Raw genomic sequence first — 17433 nt, forward strand, 5'->3', positions numbered from 1 at the left:
CCGCCCGTCTGCAAAGATATGATTCCAAAAAGCCCGCCCATTTCACAAACGTCCGCTCGCCCATTTATACTCGCATGCAGAGATGGCGGGAGCAGGGTGTGACGGGGCGAACCGGTCACACGAAGCAGGGTTTCCCATCCGTGAGTAGGCATGCCACCTACCCGACGCGAGGAGGAGGTGTGAATAGTGAAGGCGGGCGCGTCCAGTACGTGGTAGATATGCACTGGACGGGCATTTGGCCACGCACGCGTCCGCAGACGTGTGTGAAACCCACCTGAGACTATGTTCAATAGCCTCACCTTTTTGTCAACACGCATACACATTCCTTTTTGGGAAAAAACAAGCTTTCCTTTTCTCCACTGTGAAAAAGCATTTTTCCCACTAAAGTCTTATGTGAAAGATTCTCTATAGTGTGAAATTGATTTCATATTTTAAAATTGTAATGATCGATTTATTTTATTTTGCCTCGTCTTTCCTCAAAACCACTTCAGCAAACTTCAATGATTTAACTGCATTTGAACAACCATTTCTTTTTTGGGACCAATAATATTTATTCATATTAACTGTTCAAAAACTGGCATACATCACCCCCAATAATATTTATTTATATTAACTGTTCAAAAAACTGGCATACATCACCCCCAAAGACTCAACTCTCTACTCTTTTTTAACCTCATTCAAGATTTTACATAAAAATTTCCATCTTTCATCCGTACACAAGAAGCAAGATTGATCCCACGAGATCTGATATCCCAGCAATAAGCAAGCCTCCATCATGGTCTCAGTAGTGCAGCCCCAGGGAGACTATTTTTCTAACACACCCCCATGCTTTGACCAAACCTTGGCAGTAGATCTAGTGCCAACCGGGTTCTCAAAATGTGTGATCCGTTTGTTTTTCCTTGTTGCGGTACCATCTCTAAGTTTTAGGACCAAATCTTGGAGGCCTTTTCTTCTCAATCCAACACCTCACCTGAGCAGCAGCCAACAATCCATCATTAGGGAGAGAACCCTAGTATGCATGAAGCTTAACCAATATCAGGGGATACATTCAAGGCATATTCCTGTGCAGGTTCTGAATCAAAGCATAAAATGGGGCTAGGGTTAAAGCATATCACGCTTTACAAAAATATTAAAATTCAAGTCTAAGTTTGATAAACCAAAGCTTTCCAAAATAAATCAAAATGTGCACAAACTAGCACATGTATATACAAAGCTTGTTTACAAAAAAGGTGTGCCAAGAAATAATATTGTGCGTATTCTCCTCAATCTTCAGAATCCTCTTCGCCTATAAAATAGTCACAACAATAAATTGGTAAATAAATATTTCATAATAAGTATACAAACCATAACCACACACATGTTAGCCAGGTGTAAGTAACCCAAGAATCACCCTTCCATACAAACCAACTATAATAAACATTAGAGGCCCCAACCATATGTCAATGTATATCAAACGTATTAATATTTGTAATGGCATCACCCATGATATTAACATGATTTGGTGTGATACAAAGATAATACAATCACCCCCAAATTATCTAAGAGGTTAGAATAATATTTTTAAGAGAGCTTAAAATATATTCCCATAACATTCACTCTTGCTTGAGTTTACAATTGCCCTTAATTGCAGTGAAAAGGGAAGGCATGAAAGTCCCATCTTGTATCTTCACACGAGGATGATTTTGGAAAGTCACCAAATATTTAATATATTGATTTTCAGTACGAGTTGATGTAATCTGATGATCAATGACAGAATCTGGAATCAAAACTTCTTCCTAACCCTCAATAAGAGATGATTCCTCATACAGAGGATAAGTGGGAAGCGTTTCCCTGAAAGGTTTTAATAAACTCACATGAAATGAGTTATGAATCTGCCAAAGAGAAGGTAATTCAAGTCTATAAGCAACATCATTAATTTTGTGAATCACGTTAAAAGGTCTATAAAATGTTGGGGCAATCTTAACAAATGGAAAATTTTCAACACTTTTAAGTTTGTGTTTCTCAATTCTCAAAAGTACATAATCAATTCTTTCTCTAACATTTTTTCAACTAGTCTCTGGATCTCTTTTTACTCAAGCATGTTAACTCGATAAGGAGCTTTACATGGAGAAGAGCTACTAGGGATTATTTCAATTTTATGGCCTTCTAGACAAGATTTAGGTAAGCCAAGAGGTAGGTCATCCATAAAGCAATTAGAGAACTTTGAGATGAAAGAATCATGAGAAACATTTGGTTTAGAGTCACATGACTGCTAAGCTCGCTTTGACAAACATAAAAAATGTCTTCTTTTTTCTTACAGCTCTTTTTGCTCGGGTATAAGTTAAAAGTGGACCTAAGTCACCCTTTATCTAACATTGGAGAAAAATTTCTGTCACCTTCCATTAACCACATGGTATGAGTTTCATAATCAATCTAAGGATTATGCACATGTCTCCATGGCATTCCTAAGATAACATCAATACCTTACAAAGGAGCAACTAGGAATGTTCTCTATTCTTTTAGTGAATCCATTTCAAATTCTAGATTCTTAACCTCTTTGGTGCAATTGTACTTAGTACCTTGAAATGCAGCTTTCACTTTATAACTAGAGTACGATGCATCTAGGTTAAGTGCTTTTAATGCCTTTTCAGAAATGAAGTCATGTGAGCTACCATCATCATGCAATATAGAAATTGATTTTTCTTTTATTTTTCCATAAATTCTCAATAAAGCATGAATTGAAAGCTTACCTTCATCCGAATAGTCAGGGTCAGAATTACCCTCTTGCTTGAAAGAATCATCGTCATCCTCTTCAATAACGCTGAGATGAGCCACAGGTGAAAAGTTCTTTTTCTTCTCGAGACAGTCTGGTGCAAGGTGTCCTTCCTTGTGACATCTCGAACACTTGATGATTCGATTCTTCTACTGACCATTAGAGGGTTTGTTGTTATTGTCTTTCCGAGCATCTACTTTGACTACATCTTTACTCTAGTGTATCTACTTTGACTACATCTTTACTCTGGTACATCCTAGATTTATCAAAAGTACTTAAAGGAAAAGATGGTTTAGAAGAATTCGGAAAAGACTTTTCCTACATCCTGGAATCTCTAGAGATAGATGTTTTGCATTCAGAATTTAAAGCAAGATCTATAGCATAACTAAGACCATGAGGATGAAACATATTTAGATCAGCCCTAATAGTAGGCTTAAGAACACCAATGAATTTTCTTCGTTGCTCTTTTTCTTTGACTTTTTCAATCACTTGGACCTATAATAGAATGTCTCAGAATTTGTCGATAGAAGCTTGGACATTCTCTTTCTCGGCCTGGTGTAAAATGTCACATTATTGTCGAGCTTTGGGCTTATATTGAGAAGGTAAAAGGGCTTCTTTAAGAGTTGTTGCAACTCTTTCCATGTCATAGGTTGATGTTTACCTTGCTTGATCACATTCCATTATAAAGCACTAGTGTCAATCAAGTGATTACAAGCACACTTAATCTTGTCCTTTTCTGAGAAATTTTCACCCTTAAAAATGGTCATCCAACTAACTGAGCCATGTAATAAGTACTCGGGCATCTTTCTTGCCATCATAAGTTTTGGAAAGTGAAAGCCTTTTGGCTAATTCGCGAATCTTTCCTTGAACTGTGAGCATGCAAAGTAGCTTTGACAGTATACCTAACATGATCACTTTTCTCCTTATTGGAAGAATCATGCTTGTGCTTAGAATGCTTCACATGACACTCCAACTTGCGTCGGAGTTCACGCTCATTGTAATTTGCTCTTGATGTGTAAAAGTTTGCTCTTGTATAGTGGGTTGTGCAGGTAGATTGGCCATTGCAAATAAATAAAGAAAGAAAGTACAATTTTATGATATGGATAAATAAATAAAGACGAGAAACTTAGCACTTGAGCCGTATTGAATTCAGGGTTGAAGTCGTCAAATGGTCAGTGTGGCCAAGAAGCTTGAGTTTCGATTGACTTTGACAAGATTTTTAAAGCCACTTCAAATTTGTTGAGTATCTAGTAAAAATCGTGCCGAAGCTTGATGTGAGAAAGAAACTGAAGCCAAAGATAAAACCTCCAAAAACTTTCGATTTTTGATCCCCTTTTATGCCCAAAATTTTGGTTTTTGCAAGAGGCCTTCCAATTTTTCGAAAAGAATGAACATAAACCTTTTGTGTAATTTTATGCAAATTTTAGGACATGAAATTTTCCTTTTGTTGAGCTCCTCTTTTTTTTTAAAAGACCTTTGAGAGCTTTTAAAGATAAGCTTGTATAAGCTTATAATAATTATAAGCTTGTATAAGCTTATAATAATTATAAGCTTTTTGTAAGCTTACAATGTTAAGTTTTTTTAAAAGGTTATAATATTAAGCTTGTAAAGCTTACAAAATCTTTAAAAGAAGTGACGACCTCTCATTGTAAAAACCTGCACAGCCTGACTGTAGAAGAAATCCATTCTGCACGTTTTATCTTTGCCACTGCATCGCCCATGAATGGGAAGGAAGAAACAAAAGTTCAACTGCTTTAATTTTTCCACCTGCAAGGTTGGATTTAATCCAGTTGATTACTTCTTTTTTAATCCAACTGATTAATTCTTTTTTAATCTAAAAAGAAATTCAACCTGTAACGTTTCATGCTTCTTCTCCAAAATTGACTTATGGAACTTTTTCCACCCTACATTATGGAATTTTCTCTATCAGAATGATTTACCAATCTGATGGTTGGTCTTAAACCTCCTTCAATAGTTGAATTTATCCATATAGTTGGATCATAGAGGCTATGAATTTGGAAAAACCGCTTTTCAATAAAAAGGATGGTTTGGTGGTTTCTGCAAGAGTGGTTTGCCACCTCCTTGATCTTTTAGTCTTTGCTCTTTGGATAAAAGCTTGCAACTCTTGCAACCTTTGAATTAAGACTTCAAGCTTTTAAATCTTGCCTCCATCTTCCTAGACTCATAGCTCTAATATCACTGACACGGATCCAATTTTAAGAAAATAGGAACTTGCAAGAAAATAGACTATTCAACCCACTTAACACATCCAATTTTAAGAAAATAGGAGCTTGCAAGAAAATAGACTATTCAACCCACTTAACACATCAAAAGACCACAAGTTTAACATATTCAAGATTTGAATAAATAAAAAATAAAAATACTTAGCTCAAGATACGTCTCAAACATTGGGTGCAATCATCCCCCCTTATATGTGTAGCCTCTCCCCACACAATCTCCCCACACATGAGTATTTACGTAATTCTTCATTCCAAAATAGGCTATAGCCTCCAAAAATACAGAAAAATGCTTTTACTTGCATGACACTCTCTTATGATCAAAATAGAGTGTCCATAAATTGAGACTAGGGTTAAAGAATATCACATTTTACAAAAATATTAAAGTTCAAGTCTAAGCTTGATAAACCAAAGCTTTCTAAAATAGATCAAAATGTGCACACGCTAGCACATGTATATACAAAGCTTCTTTACAACAAAAAGGTGTGCCAAGAAATGTAAGATCCATGTCCCCACTGCGCAACGAATTCAGGGGTGCTAGCAGCGGAAGTAGCACTTCTTGCGCGGGGTAGGGTCCCACACTCGGGGCCTCGCCCACCACGGATATCCGGACAAGAGACTAATCCATCGGTTCTTCCAAAACTGAACCCGGAAAAACTTCCCTTCGCCGGAAAGTACAGGCGATTCCTCCAGGATAAAGTTTTCTCTAACGTAGTCAAAAGCCTTAACTAACTAAACTGATCTGACCAAACCCGTAGTATCAAAGTCAAATCAAGGAAAAGATTGCACTTGGATCATAGAGACCAACGCTTTTTTCCTCATTGAGAGGCACAGCCGTTAATTCTTTTCCATAGAACAATTTTTATTCGGGATTTACTTCATCTATCATACCATAATAAAATTGAGTCTCATTTTTGGGATCCATCAGTCCAGCCTAACCCCATGCAGTCCCGTGGGTTAGCCAACCGCCCACCAACCACTGTAGTGATGAGATCCAATTAAGAATTTGGTTAGGTTTTGTCCTGGGTACCAGGGAAAAGAGTTCCCAGGCCCCCTAGCCGAATATTCATGCAAACTTAAAACTAGTCACACCACTTACACACCCAATATGAAATTGCCTTTTTCACAGAATCAGCATCTTCTAAAAATAATCTTTTAATGAAACCATTATGTCACTGATAATAATCCTCAAAATCTCCGGTTGAATTCTTATTTCCAATCATTCCTTCATCGATGTACTTATGGCATCATTGGCAACTAGAACGCTCACCACTTGTCCACTCAGGGGCCTTTTCGATAGTTCCTAGCTCATAGTAACCGGCAATATATTCACATATCAAAAATGGAATCTCCGTTTTGAAGATCAGCAAGATCAACCAATGGATCCATATAAAAGAGCCATGGACTCATCCGTTTTTGAGGACCAGCAAGGTCAATCAACCAGATCCATGCCCGAATTCAAAAAATAACTCTTATTCCTTGTTCGAATATCTTCCTTGACGTACGTGTGGGTATCTTCGGCGATCCAGAGCTCGAGCACCGTATGGTCAGCACTCTCTAGGATCCTTCATAGGTCACCTAGCGCTTCACTCATAGGCCGCTTCCTTGGTCCCTCATCCCCACTGTACCGGAAGCTCACCATTTAAATCAAACCGAGGCTGGTCAAGACCTCGGTCGACCTTGCTACGCGAGATGTCCTTCGTTGACTCTCCGTCAGGCAGTTACAACTTTAACAGATAGGTCTAATGACCTTATTCACAAGACGGTCAAAATGCTTCCCCAGCATTCTTGACATAAAACAGTCATTTAAAAACAGATTTCACATACAAATACAGTTCCAATAATATTTCCATTTTTTCTCATCACTCCACATCCTTTCACATTAGTCTCCATCTTTTCTCATCTTCTCACAATTTTTTTTTTCATCGATCCCTATCACGTCACATCATTTCCACATCAAATCACATCCAATCGCATCATCCACACATCAATCCACATCATCCATACATCCATCCACATCAACCACACCAATCCACATCATCCATACATCCATCCACATCAATCCACATTATCCACACATCCATCCACATCTTCCATACATCCATCCACATCAATTCACACGTCAATCCACATCATCCATACATCCATCCACATCAATCCACATTATCCACACATCAATCCACATCATCCATACATCCATCCACATCAATCCACATTACCCACACATCAATCCACATCATCCCTACATACATTCACGTCAATCCACATTACCCACACATCATCCCTACATCCATTCACGTCAATCCACATTACCCACACATCAATCCATATCATCCATACATCCATCCACATCATCCACATTATCCACTCATCCATCCACATCAATCCACATTACCCACGCATCAATTCACATCATCCATACATCCATCCACATCAATCCACATTACCCACACATCAATCCACATCATCCCTACATCCATTCACGTCAATCCACATTACCCACACATCAATCCATATCATCCATACATCCATCCACATCAATCCACATTATCCACTCATCCATCCACATTAATCTACACGTCAATCCACATTATCCACAGATCAATCTACATCATCCATACATCCATCCACATCAATCCACATTACCACACATCAATCCACATCATCCCTACATCCATCCACATCAATCCATATTCATTTCATAAGTATTTCCATTCTCATCTAATCACATCTTTTTCTATCTCATCACTTATTTCCTCATTTATCCTCATCTACTTGCATCTACCCATACATCTTATCACTTCACATACATTAACATCTATCCAGTTTACATCACATCTTATCACATCCATTTCACATCACATCTCATTCATTTTACATCACATCTCATTCACATCCCGATTCACATGCAAACACATTCATTCACGTCCCTTATTGTTCATTCACATCCCGATTCACTGTTGCCATATATATATAGGCAGTGATGTGTGTGAACACACTTAGGACCGCCGGGGCACTTTTTCCCTCTTTAGGAGGTTTTTTCCCCCGGCTTGTATATACGCCCATCCTTCTAGGGCTAACTTATCTTTGTACATTGACACAATCTAATACACTTTGTGTTGTGTGCATTCTTGCTTCTTCTTCTCCAAGCTTTGTGTACTTTCTTGCAACCCTAATTCCAACAATTGGTATCAGAGCAGGCATCGGCTCCCAGGGCTACACCGTCAGCACCCTCCGACTCACGTTCTCCGATTGAGGTGAGTTTTCACGAGCGCTTGTAGGTCCCTATACTTTGCAAATAGACCCGTAGGGCTTTGCGTTCTCAGAATTTGCATCTGAGGTCGTTTCGGGCTCCGTTTTTGCATTTCAAGTTCTGCACAGGTGTTTTCGTCATTTTCTGCAGAAATTTCGACAGTGCAGTTTTCTGCAAAACAGGCATATGTACTCTATTGTGGACCGTGCTACATAGCACGAGTTGTTTTCTATTCAGTCTTTGCTTCATTACAGGCAGCTTTTGCATCAGTTTCAGTCAGTGGCCATGGCTGATAACAGCAATGATGTATTTCGCATGTTGTCTGCTGAAGACAAACTGGATGGAGACAGCAACTACCCACTTTGGGCATACATGATGCAGCATGTTTTGGTTGCAAAAGGAGTGTGGAACATTGTGCAGGGTATGGATGTACGTCCAGGTTCTGTGGATGTAGGATCTGTTGAGGATGTTGCAGGTTCTAGTAGCTCTACTGTTGGTGCTGTTTTACCCACTGCTGAACAAGCTCGTTGGGATGGTAAAGATGCGCAGGCTCATGCCTTGATTGCACTTTCTGTCAAACGTAACATCACCCCACATATTCGTTCAGCTAAAACAGCAAAACAGGCTTGGGATATTCTAGTTGGTTTGTATGCAGGTCGTAACGAGGCAAAAATCGCTTACCTGCGTAAAGAGCTAGAATTGAAGATTATGCAAGAAGATGATGACATGAATGTTTTTCTTGTTGAGATTAAAGATCTCAAAGAACAGTTGATTTCTGCAGGTGAGATTATTCCTGATCATTCTCTTGTGCAGACTGTTCTTGATGCTTTACCTAAGACATATCAGACTTTTGCTTCCACATGGAGACTTCTTAATGAGGACAGACCTGATGCTGTCAAGTATGATACTTTAGTCAACAAGCTCTTGCAAGAAGCGCAGTCCAGGCAAAACAAGGCCAGGCAGCATGCAGTTGATCAAGCATTTATTGCTGCCCAGCAGCAGAGAAGAAGTGGTAAGGCAGCCCCTTCCACTGTTTCTTCTCCTATTAGTAGGTCTGCAACTTCTTCTCCTTCCACAGGTAGTAACAATAAGTCTGAGAAGGCTCTTGATAAAGGCAAGAAAAAGACCAGGTGCAACTATTGTAAGGCAAATGATCATGTCATTAAGAATTGCCCTAAGCTAAAGGCTAAAGAGGCAAAGAAGAAAGAGTCAAATGCAGCCACAATAGCGGATGCTTCTACAAATGCAGATTCTGCAAATGTTGTGCAGGATATAGAATGGGCGTTTAGCGTGTATTGCCAGTATGACCCATCTGTACATGATGCATGTTTGGCAGTTTCTGTTGACTCTCATGTTTGGTATTTTGACAGTGGTGCTACAAAGCACATTACCTCGCATCGTGATATGTTCACTTCTCTTGAGGCTGTCCCTAATGGGAATACTGTCACATGTGCCAATAATGCTTCTTACCCAGTGAAGGGCGTTGGTAAAATTATGCTTACTGCTGCAAATGGCAGCGCTTTCACACTTTCAGATGCTTTGTATGTGCCAGGGATAAAGAAGAATCTATTGTCTGTCTCTGCGCTTGCTAGACTTGGATTTGTAGTCAAATTTGTGGATGACAGATGTACTGTTCATGATTTGACTTTTGGTGATACGATTATTGCATCTGGAACCTTGTTTCGTGGGCTGTATAGGCTCAATTCTTATGACAAGTGTGTGGAAGATTCAGCAAATGCAGTTTCTGATGAAAAGGCAGTTTCAGATGCAAAACTATGGCATGCTCGTTTTGGTCATCTGAACTTTGCTAGTTTGCTGCGTTTGCAGAAATTTGATATGGTTGCTTCATTGCCCCCTCTTGAGGCACCATTGAAACATGTTTGTGAAGGCTGTATTTTGGGCAAAATGCAGCGTTCTGCGTTTCCAAAGGATGGTTCTGTGCGGGCCACTCGCAAATTGCAGCCTGTACATAGTGATGTATGTGGGCCTATGCAAACTCCGTCATTTGGTAAACACTTGTACTTCGTGACTTTCATTGATGATTACTCAAGGCATGCATGGGTATATCCACTGAAGGCAAAGTCCGAAGTGTTATTGTGCTTCAAACAGTTTTTTCTTATGGTTGAAAATGTATCCAATTGTACTGTGGGCACCCTCCGTACTGATCGAGGGGGGGAGTACATGTCTAAAGAGTTTGATGCATTTCTGGCTAGTCGTGGGATAAAACACCAATGTACAATGCCATATACCCCTCAGCAAAATGGTGTTGCTGAGAGGAAAAACAGGTCACTTATGGAGATGGCACGATGTATGGTCAAGAGCCAAGCTTTGCCACATGCGTTTTGGCTTGAGGCTGTCATGTGTGCTGCATATGTACTCAACAGGTGTCCCACTAAGGCTTTGCAGTCTATTACTCCATATGAAGCTTGGCATGGCAGGAAGCCTTCTATTGGTCACTTGCGTGTCTTTGGTTGCTTGGCCTATGCTTTAGTGCCTGTGCAACAACGCAAAAAATTGGATGATAAGGCTGTCAAATGCATTTTTGTTGGTTATAGTGCTGAAAGTTCATGAGGATAGGGCTGAAAATGAGCAGGCTAGAGGTATGCCTAAATGGCTGGTGCAAACCTTGCGTGATAGTAAGATTGATGCACCTATGCCTAGTCGTACTCGTTCAGGTTTTCAGCATGCCTCTTATGCATCAGATTGTTATGCTTTGGCTGTGTCTAGTATGTGTGAAGAGGAAGAACCTCTTTCATTTGATGAGGCACAAAATTCAGAAAATTGGTTGGCTGCAATGCAAAGTGAATATGATGCTATAACGAAGAATGGTACATGGTCTTTGTGTGATTTGCCTATTGGTAAAAAGGCCATTGGATGTAAGTGGGTTTTTAAGTTGAAACGAAAGCCAGATGGCAGTGTTGATCGCTATAAGGCTAGACTTGTTGCAAAGGGTTATGCTCAAGAAAAGGGCATTGATTTTGATGAGACCTTTGCTCCCACTTGTCGTATGACTACCATTCGTAGCATTTGTGCATTGGCAGCTCATAATGGTTGGAATGTACATCAGCTGGACATAAAGACTGCGTTCTTAAATGGAGATTTGCATGAGGAGGTGTATGTATCGCAGCCTCGTGGTTTTATTCAAAGAGGGCAGGAAAACAAAGTGTGCAAGTTAAAAAAGGCTTTATATGGTTTAAAGCAAGCTCCACGAGCTTGGTATGAAAAAATACATGCATATTTGACTGCACATGGGTTTCAGAATAGTCCAACAGAAAGCACTTTGTATGTTAAACGTGTGGATGGTGTACATCTAATCATTGCTCTCTATGTCGATGACATGCTGCTCACAGGACCAAATGAGAGTCATATTGCTGATTTTAAGGCTGATTTGAATGCCTCTTTTGAGATGTCAGATTTGGGGCATTTTGCATCATTATTTGGGGATACAATTTAAGCAGTGTGATGGAGGTATTGCTTTGTGTCAGACAAAGTATATTGAGACATTGTTGCGGAGATTTGGCCTTGAAGACTGCAAGCCTATTGCTACTCCAATGGAGACAGGTTTGAAGTTGAGTCTTCATGATGCTGGAGATCACTTTGATGTCACACTCTATCAGACAGCTGTTGGTTGCCTCATTTATGTATACATTACGAGGCCGGACATTCAGTTTGCAGTCTCACAGGTGAGCAGGTTTATGCATAGCCCAGGGTCTCAGCATTGGAAGGCAGTTAAACGCATCTCTCGCTACTTGAGTGGCACCATACATCTTGGGTTGTTTTATCCCAAGGGGGGATCGTTGCCGCCAGTTTTACATGCTTTTTCGGACTCAGATTGGGCTGGTTGCTATGACACAAGAGTGTCCACAAGTGGTTTTTGTTTCATGCTCGGTAGCTCATGCATATCCTGGTTGAGCAAGAAGCAACCTACTGTGGCCACTTCTAGTTGTGAAGCTGAGTACAGGGCAGCTTTCACAGCTACGGTTGAGTGTGTGTGGCTCAGACGGCTTATGGCTGACTTGGGTGTTGGACAGGAGTCTGCCACCTCTATCTTCACTGACAGTCAGAGTGCATTGGCAGTTGCGAGAAACCCAGTTTTTCATGCTCGCACAAAGCACATTGAGGTGCATTATCACTATGTCAGGGAGAGACTCTCAGCATGAGAGATCAGCTTGGCCTATGTGCCAACACAGGACAACCTCGCCGATCTTTTCACAAAGGCACTTCCTCATGAGAAGTTCGAAGCTTTCCGCAAAGCTTTGGGCTTGCTTCCCTTTGTGGACTGATCTACTTCGGGCATGGCACTCCCCTATACATGAGTGCCAGCTCTCGTTCACACCATCACTCCCAGGGGGGATTTGTTGCCATATATATATAGGCAGTGATGTGTGTGAACACACTTAGGACCGCCGGGGCACTTTTTCCCTCTTTAGGAGGTTTTTTCCCCCGGCTTGTATATACGCCCATCCTTCTAGGGCTAACTTATCTTTGTACATTGACACAATCTAATACACTTTGTGTTGTGTGCATTCTTGCTTCTTCTTCTCCAAGCTTTGTGTACTTTCTTGCAACCCTAATTCCAACATTCACATGCTAACACATTCATTCACGTCCCTTATCGTTCATTCACATTTCGATTCACATGTTATCACATTCATTCACATCCTATATCATTCATTTTCTCAACTTGCTTGTCATCATATTGTTATTGTTTCCATTAATAATAGGTTATGTGTTTTCGTGGTTTTAGTTGTCATGGCTAGGACAAAGTCCACAGCCCATCGTGCCTCAACAAACAATCCTAGTGTGCGAGACAAGTAGGAAAGGGCAAGAACATATATATTATGAAACAAGCTTAGAAGACCCGAATGAGGAACTGTGCCAACATGCTAAAAGAGATTTGCAAGGTCCAAAAGCACATGTTCGTTGCCATACCAAGACTTCTCTTCCAGAGGTTGATCAGGGGTATATGTGCTGCGGATTATAGCCTGCTGAATATGCGCTGGCAAGATTCTGCCCTGGGATGCCTCCAAGAGTTTGTGGAAGACTTCCTTGTGGAGTTATTTCATGATAGCTATGTCCTTGCAGCACACGTTCATCGTGTTGCCATCATGCCCACGGACATGGCTTCTCTTTGGCGTCTCCGTTTCAAGTACGACAAGACCCTTGAGCATGTCGTTATTCCTATCAGAGAATGAGGGAGATCTTAGAGTTCTCCTCCCATTCTGAGGTAAAGGGTTAGGGTCGAGGAGATGCCAATCACACATAATCGAGACACTCGCTCGAAGAGGAGGGCTGAAACCTTGGGAGACAACCAAACGTTGAGAATGCGCAGGAAGGAGGAGATGAAGAGAATGCAGCGCAGCTGAGCGGGCATAGGAGCAAGTACAAGAGACCCTACGATAGCTGGAGGAGGAGAGGAGGGCTAGGGCCGAAAGCAAAAGAGTGCAGGAAAGAAGAGATCGGGAATGAAGGGATAAGAATTTGAGCTTTGTGCGACAAACTCGCAGGCCCTCGAATATCTGAGGCTGTACTTCGAAGTTTGTTTCTCGATTCGCAATGTCGACTACTTTTTCATTGTTGGCGCCGGCAAAGTAGATATTCTATCTGACTCGGGCAGGGAGGTCAACAACGATTTAATGTCCCTCATTCTCAGATTGGTGGCATTATAATGTATCTTTTCACTTGTGGAGTCCATTGTAATTTTCTCCAAATTCATGTTCGGCTTGTGTTTATAGCCTCGTCATTTCAAGACTACCAGCAAAACACCAGTCGTCATCGTTGTATATGGTGAATTCTTTGTTCTCAGTGGTCCTTGCATCTCAGGTCACTAGCATGATCGACGTCTGCCAACGATTGGTTCTACAGCTACATCATCGACCTGATGCAAATCGTGTTCTTTTCATAACATGAGGAGTAATTTGCTTAATTTTTTTCATTCCTACTATTCATGGTTTGGATTCGTTTTTCTTATACATAATTCTCATTCCATCTTTTTGCTACTTGTAGTTCCCATTGGAGTTTGGTGATGTACCACCTGTCGACCAAGAAATGTTACTTGGTCAATTCCATTGGTGGCACTCATGCTAACGGTATAGTGTGAGCATGCAATAAAGATAATTTAATTTTTTGGTTATCATATGGACATTGTATTTATATTATTATTTTGTTTGAGATGCAGATCCTTCAGGAAATTCATTCCAGCCGGAGGGTGTCACCCAAGAAGATTTTGTAAGTTGTGCAAGATATATTAGATGTAGGGTTCCACGTCAATCGGATGGTAGCTCCTGTGGTTAGCGTGTCACATTACATGCCTTCTTGTTGATGCACTCTGCTCGAAATACCATCAGAGGATAGTTTTGTACATCACATTCTAAATACCTTTCTCAGAGTCTTTTGTTTAATGTCTGTTATTCATCCTTGACCTTTCTTTTGGTTTTTTGGCAGAACCCCCACATTGAATTCTTACGAGGAGGAGGACTACAAGATTTTCCAGAGTGAGCTTATTGAACAAATAATCAACCAAGTTAGTATTAGGCCCTGGGATGTCCCCTATCCTTTCGCGCCACCGGCCCCACGATGGTGCACCCCTGCCCCCCTCGATGCAATGCTGAGGGAATTATCCACCTTCATAGTCCCGATCATCCTCCTCTCAGTCGTGTGGAGTCCCCCCTGACAGTTCTGATCCTCCACCACCCCAAACATCATAGGGGCTTTGTAATTTTTACCTCTGTATGAAAGTTATCAATGAAATATACATTCTTTGTACGGGTCATCTTTCAAGACAAGACTACCCCCTGTCATGTTGTTGTGGTCTTTTTGTAATAAACATCTCTTGTTAAGAGCACTGTGTTATAGACAAGGAAAAAACGATGATCAACTTCCTTAGTTGTAAAAGTGAATTTTAACATAATGTACTAAACATAATTTTTTCGTATCATCATGCACTATTTTCCTATCATTATGCAGTAAACACAATTTTTGTGAGTGACCACAACAACGCGATACGAGTTCTGTTTCAACATAGGACTACCCCCCTGTCGCGTTGTTTCAACATAGGACTACCCCCCTGTCGCGTTGTTTCAACATAGGACTACCCCCCTGTCGCGTTGTTATGGTCTTTTGTAATAAACATGTATTGTTAATAGAAGCATGTTATAGGCAAGGAAAAAGATGATGATGAACTTCCTTAGTATTATCTCCATCCAGATACAAAAAGGCTTGTACATACTTCCTCTTGCTATTTTAACGTACAAATTTTTTTCAAAAGAGTAGCCTCATTTTGTGCGGTCTACCCAGCGTTGATTGATGCATACTTTTTGTGATGGACACTCTGAGTGTTTTTGTGCGGCATTTAACCCTCTGGCTGCTTGTTGCCTTTTTGCTTTTTGTGCTACTCAATGTGCTGTGTAAGACCTCATGTGCTCCAATTCACTTTTTATTTGTAATTTCTATAGAATCCTCTGGTAGAACCATTGGAATACTTCATGTAGATTGTTTGCTCTCACTTTCCCTCCTGCATGTTTGGTGTGGTGAAAGTATGCATTTCTTGCTTGATAGTGAGACTTCTCTTGCATGTTTGGTGTGGTAAAAGGATGCATTTCTTGCTTGATAGTAAGACTTCTCCATTCCTTAGGTTGACCATATTGATGGAGTTCCATACTCTTTCACAAACCATGGTAGATGGTTGTATATTATGTGTTGCAGAAAGACAATTAGGAATGAAATGAGTTCTTACCTTATAATGCATGATGAATGAAATGAGTCCTTGCTGAATGAATGAAATGAATTCTACCATATAATGTGTGATGTTTAATTCGCTCCATGCATATTTTATCTATTTCCAAAATTTCTCGATGGTGGCTTCAAAGATGTTAAGGTCATTCTTGTCCCAAAGTTTCTTCTCGCAAAAATGGAAGATCTTGTCTATGGTTTTCCACACATTTGCCTTCTTTGTTCTTGCATTGCCATCATCCCCATGATCCTTTACTGCATTATGCAATGCCTTCTATTTCTCATATGACACTGTAGTTCTCCTCCTCCTTGTTCCTACATTTTGTCTATTGTTGGAAAGAAAGCACCTTGCTTTCACTCCACCAGTTGATGGCTTTGATGGTACTTGGACACTCTTTGTTGAACTCTTATCGTCGACTGTTATCTTGACATTGCCTCCATGCAAGCCAATGTCAGATAGAACTTTTTCCAAGGCTCTAATAGCCCTTTTGCTCCTGCATATAGGCAAGAGCTTCCAAGCAAATCTGTAAGGTTCCCCCCTTCCAAAATAGGAGAAACACTTAAGATAGTCTACTAAGTCTTAACTTGGAGAAAATTTCCTACTCATCGACACCTTGACCATGTAAAGATTCAAGGATACAATTTGTAGAGGTAAGACCTAGTCCTATCTCGCAGGGGGAGCGTGGTCTTCTAAAAGTCAAATTACCTATAGGGTAATTGATCATAATTTGGGCAACTACTAATCTTGATTCCTAGAGACAACGCTTTTTTTTCCTCATCCATACAGGCATAGCCGCTGGCCTAGTCTCCCAGAATAGAGTTGCTTGAGAACCTATTTATCTAGCATAGGGATTTCACTTAATATGTTGGAAAGATACCCGACTGATTGGTTCCACCCGTCCGTACGATGGTGTCGTCGGGGCATTCCATCCTCCCAATTTCTACCCTACTCACGCGTCAATTTGTTTTCTAATTAATCCTACCACATCGTTTGACATAAATAAACATGTTCTTAAATTACGGCCCTTTTACAAGGTTTGTTAAAATAGCCTCTTTCCACAGTACAATAATGCCAAAGACAAGATTTATGAAAAAAAAAGTTTATACAAGAATTAATTCCATACAAGCCAAATCGGCTCTCTTATTCTTTTTCTTTATACTGTTGATGATATAGAATTTGGCCTTCCAACCTCTACATACTGGGAAAAACCCTACGAGACCATACACCTCATCGTCGGCTTGGCGAGGACTCCAGCGGCCGGCCTGTTGCCCCCTCAGGCTCCATCGCTCGATCCTCCCACCCCTCAGAGGGATGTCTACTCACTAGGGTGGGCTAATTTATTGCACTAGCCTGGGCCCTCAGAACTAGGTAGCATCACAATCACTCGCCTCAATCGGTGAACCTCATTCTCCCAATAGTATGAGGGATACCATGGGCCAACTCCAGGCCTTACTAACAT

Source organism: Cibotium barometz, chromosome 8, assembly GCF_041138505.1.
Source record: "Cibotium barometz isolate CiBa-2024 chromosome 8, ASM4113850v1, whole genome shotgun sequence".
In the NCBI taxonomy this organism is placed as follows: Eukaryota; Viridiplantae; Streptophyta; class Polypodiopsida; order Cyatheales; family Cibotiaceae; genus Cibotium; species Cibotium barometz.